The following is a 5,000-nucleotide window of genomic DNA, read 5'->3' as shown; positions in this document are numbered from 1 at the left end:
GAACAGCGAGCGAAGCGAGAGGCAGCACCGTCCCTGCTATACGAAAGCCCCATCCAGCCCTGTGCCACCCGGGGGGTTCCAGGGTGCTGAGATGGCTGACGTTTTGCTCCGCTCTCGACGGTCACCGCGCAATGCAAGAACAGGCCAAAAACTGGCCAAAACGAGCCCAAAAACGGGCCAAAACTGGCCATTTTTGGCTGCGCGAGCGGCGAGCGGCGGACAGCGAGCGAAGCGAGAGGCAGCACCGTCCCTGCTATACGAAAGCCCCATCCAGCCCTGTGCCACCCGGGGGGTTCCAGGGTGCTGAGATGGCTGACGTTTTGCTCCGCTCTCGACGGTCACCGCGCAATGCAAGAACAGGCCAAAAACTGGCCAAAACGGCCCAAAAACGGGCCAAAACTGGCCATTTTTGGCTGCGCGAGCGAGCGGCGAGCGGCGGACAGCGAGCGAAGCGAGAGGCAGCACCGTCCCTGCTATACGAAAGCCCCATCCAGCCCTGTGCCACCCGGGGGGTTCCAGGGTGCTGAGATGGCTGACGTTTTGCTCCGCTCTCGACGGTCACCGCGCAATGCAAGAACAGGCCAAAAACTGGCCAAAACGGCCCAAAAACGGGCCAAAACTGGCCATTTTTGGCTGCACGAGCGAGCGGCGAGCGGCGGACAGCGAGCGAAGCGAGAGGCAGCACCGTCCCTGCTATACGAAAGCCCCATCCAGCCCTGTGCCACCCGGGGGGTTCCAGGGTGCTGAGATGGCTGACGTTTTGCTCCGCTCTCGACGGTCACCGCGCAATGCAAGAACAGGCCAAAAACTGGCCAAAACGGCCCAAAAACGGGCCAAAACTGGCCATTTTTGGCTGCACGAGCGAGCGGCGAGCGGCGGACAGCGAGCGAAGCGAGAGGCAGCACCGTCCCTGCTATACGAAAGCCCCATCCAGCCCTGTGCCACCCGGGGGGTTCCAGGGTGCTGAGATGGCTGACGTTTTGCTCCGCTCTCGACGGTCACCGCGCAATGCAAGAACAGGCCAAAAACTGGCCAAAACGGCCCAAAAACGGGCCAAAACTGGCCATTTTTGGCTGCACGAGCGAGCGGCGAGCGGCGGACAGCGAGCGAAGCGAGAGGCAGCACCGTCCCTGCTATACGAAAGCCCCATCCAGCCCTGTGCCACCCGGGGGGTTCCAGGGTGCTGAGATGGCTGACGTTTTGCTCCGCTCTCGACGGTCACCGCGCAATGCAAGAACAGGCCAAAAACTGGCCAAAACGGCCCAAAAACGGGCCAAAACTGGCCATTTTTGGCTGCGCGAGCGAGCGGCGAGCGGCGGACAGCGAGCGAAGCGAGAGGCAGCACCGTCCCTGCTATACGAAAGCCCCATCCAGCCCTGTGCCACCCGGGGGGTTCCAGGGTGCTGAGATGGCTGACGTTTTGCTCCGCTCTCGACGGTCACCGCGCAATGCAAGAACAGGCCAAAAACTGGCCAAAACGGCCCAAAAACGGGCCAAAACTGGCCATTTTTGGCTGCACGAGCGAGCGGCGAGCGGCGGACAGCGAGCGAAGCGAGAGGCAGCACCGTCCCTGCTATACGAAAGCCCCATCCAGCCCTGTGCCACCCGGGGGGTTCCAGGGTGCTGAGATGGCTGACGTTTTGCTCCGCTCTCCGACGGTCACCGCGCAATGCAAGAACAGGCCAAAAACTGGCCAAAACGGCCCAAAAACGGGCCAAAACTGGCCATTTTTGGCTGCACGAGCGAGCGGCGAGCGGCGGACAGCGAGCGAAGCGAGAGGCAGCACCGTCCCTGCTATACGAAAGCCCCATCCAGCCCTGTGCCACCCGGGGGGGGTTCCAGGGTGCTGAGATGGCTGACGTTTTGCTCCGCTCTCGACGGTCACCGCGCAATGCAAGAACAGGCCAAAAACTGGCCAAAACGGCCCAAAAACGGGCCAAAACTGGCCATTTTTGGCTGCACGAGCGAGCGGCGAGCGGCGGACAGCGAGCGAAGCGAGAGGCAGCACCGTCCCTGCTATACGAAAGCCCCATCCAGCCCTGTGCCACCCGGGGGGTTCCAGGGTGCTGAGATGGCTGACGTTTTGCTCCGCTCTCGACGGTCACCGCGCAATGCAAGAACAGGCCAAAAACTGGCCAAAACGGCCCAAAAACGGGCCAAAACTGGCCATTTTTGGCTGCGCGAGCGAGCGGCGAGCGGCGGACAGCGAGCGAAGCGAGAGGCAGCACCGTCCCTGCTATACGAAAGCCCCATCCAGCCCTGTGCCACCCGGGGGGTTCCAGGGTGCTGAGATGGCTGACGTTTTGCTCCGCTCTCGACGGTCACCGCGCAATGCAAGAACAGGCCAAAAACTGGCCAAAACGGCCCAAAAACGGGCCAAAACTGGCCATTTTTGGCTGCACGAGCGAGCGGCGAGCGGCGGACAGCGAGCGAAGCGAGAGGCAGCACCGTCCCTGCTATACGAAAGCCCCATCCAGCCCTGTGCCACCCGGGGGGTTCCAGGGTGCTGAGATGGCTGACGTTTTGCTCCGCTCTCGACGGTCACCGCGCAATGCAAGAACAGGCCAAAAACTGGCCAAAACGGCCCAAAAACGGGCCAAAACTGGCCATTTTTGGCTGCACGAGCGAGCGGCGAGCGGCGGACAGCGAGCGAAGCGAGAGGCAGCACCGTCCCTGCTATACGAAAGCCCCATCCAGCCCTGTGCCACCCGGGGGGTTCCAGGGTGCTGAGATGGCTGACGTTTTGCTCCGCTCTCGACGGTCACCGCGCAATGCAAGAACAGGCCAAAAACTGGCCAAAACGGCCCAAAAACGGGCCAAAACTGGCCATTTTTGGCTGCACGAGCGAGCGGCGAGCGGCGGACAGCGAGCGAAGCGAGAGGCAGCACCGTCCCTGCTATACGAAAGCCCCATCCAGCCCTGTGCCACCCGGGGGGTTCCAGGGTGCTGAGATGGCTGACGTTTTGCTCCGCTCTCGACGGTCACCGCGCAATGCAAGAACAGGCCAAAAACTGGCCAAAACGGCCCAAAAACGGGCCAAAACTGGCCATTTTTGGCTGCACGAGCGAGCGGCGAGCGGCGGACAGCGAGCGAAGCGAGAGGCAGCACCGTCCCTGCTATACGAAAGCCCCATCCAGCCCTGTGCCACCCGGGGGGTTCCAGGGTGCTGAGATGGCTGACGTTTTGCTCCGCTCTCGACGGTCACCGCGCAATGCAAGAACAGGCCAAAAACTGGCCAAAACGGCCCAAAAACGGGCCAAAACTGGCCATTTTTGGCTGCACGAGCGAGCGGCGAGCGGCGGACAGCGAGCGAAGCGAGAGGCAGCACCGTCCCTGCTATACGAAAGCCCCATCCAGCCCTGTGCCACCCGGGGGGTTCCAGGGTGCTGAGATGGCTGACGTTTTGCTCCGCTCTCGACGGTCACCGCGCAATGCAAGAACAGGCCAAAAACTGGCCAAAACGGCCCAAAAACGGGCCAAAACTGGCCATTTTTGGCTGCACGAGCGAGCGGCGAGCGGCGGACAGCGAGCGAAGCGAGAGGCAGCACCGTCCCTGCTATACGAAAGCCCCATCCAGCCCTGTGCCACCCGGGGGGTTCCAGGGTGCTGAGATGGCTGACGTTTTGCTCCGCTCTCGACGGTCACCGCGCAATGCAAGAACAGGCCAAAAACTGGCCAAAACGGCCCAAAAACGGGCCAAAACTGGCCATTTTTGGCTGCACGAGCGAGCGGCGAGCGGCGGACAGCGAGCGAAGCGAGAGGCAGCACCGTCCCTGCTATACGAAAGCCCCATCCAGCCCTGTGCCACCCGGGGGGTTCCAGGGTGCTGAGATGGCTGACGTTTTGCTCCGCTCTCGACGGTCACCGCGCAATGCAAGAACAGGCCAAAAACTGGCCAAAACGGCCCAAAAACGGGCCAAAACTGGCCATTTTTGGCTGCACGAGCGAGCGGCGAGCGGCGGACAGCGAGCGAAGCGAGAGGCAGCACCGTCCCTGCTATACGAAAGCCCCATCCAGCCCTGTGCCACCCGGGGGGTTCCAGGGTGCTGAGATGGCTGACGTTTTGCTCCGCTCTCGACGGTCACCGCGCAATGCAAGAACAGGCCAAAAACTGGCCAAAACGGCCCAAAAACGGGCCAAAACTGGCCATTTTTGGCTGCACGAGCGAGCGGCGAGCGGCGGACAGCGAGCGAAGCGAGAGGCAGCACCGTCCCTGCTATACGAAAGCCCCATCCAGCCCTGTGCCACCCGGGGGGTTCCAGGGTGCTGAGATGGCTGACGTTTTGCTCCGCTCTCGACGGTCACCGCGCAATGCAAGAACAGGCCAAAAACTGGCCAAAACGGCCCAAAAACGGGCCAAAACTGGCCATTTTTGGCTGCACGAGCGAGCGGCGAGCGGCGGACAGCGAGCGAAGCGAGAGGCAGCACCGTCCCTGCTATACGAAAGCCCCATCCAGCCCTGTGCCACCCGGGGGGTTCCAGGGTGCTGAGATGGCTGACGTTTTGCTCCGCTCTCGACGGTCACCGCGCAATGCAAGAACAGGCCAAAAACTGGCTAAAACGGCCCAAAAACGGGCCAAAACTGGCCATTTTTGGCTGCGCGAGCGAGCGGCGAGCGGCGGACAGCGAGCGAAGCGAGAGGCAGCACCGTCCCTGCTATATACGAAAGCCCCATCCAGCCCTGTGCCACCCGGGGGGTTCCAGGGTGCTGAGATGGCTGACGTTTTGCTCCGCTCACGACGGTCACCGCACCACGCAAGAACGGACCATAAACAGGCCAAAACAGCCCAAAAACGGGCCAAAACTGGTCATTTTTGGCTGCGCGAGCGAGCGGCGAGCGGCGAACAGCGAGCGAAGCGTGAGGCAGCACCGTCCCTGCTATACGAAAGCCCCATCCAGCCCTGTGCCACCCGGGGGGTTCCAGGGTGCTGAGATGGCTGACGTTTTGCTCCGCTCACGACGGTCACCGCGCCATGCAAGAACGGACCAAAAACAGGCCA

Source organism: Musa acuminata, unplaced genomic scaffold (assembly GCF_036884655.1).
Source record: "Musa acuminata AAA Group cultivar baxijiao unplaced genomic scaffold, Cavendish_Baxijiao_AAA HiC_scaffold_66, whole genome shotgun sequence".
In the NCBI taxonomy this organism is placed as follows: domain Eukaryota; kingdom Viridiplantae; phylum Streptophyta; class Magnoliopsida; order Zingiberales; family Musaceae; genus Musa; species Musa acuminata.
Note: the sequence above shows the minus strand (reverse complement) of the source record.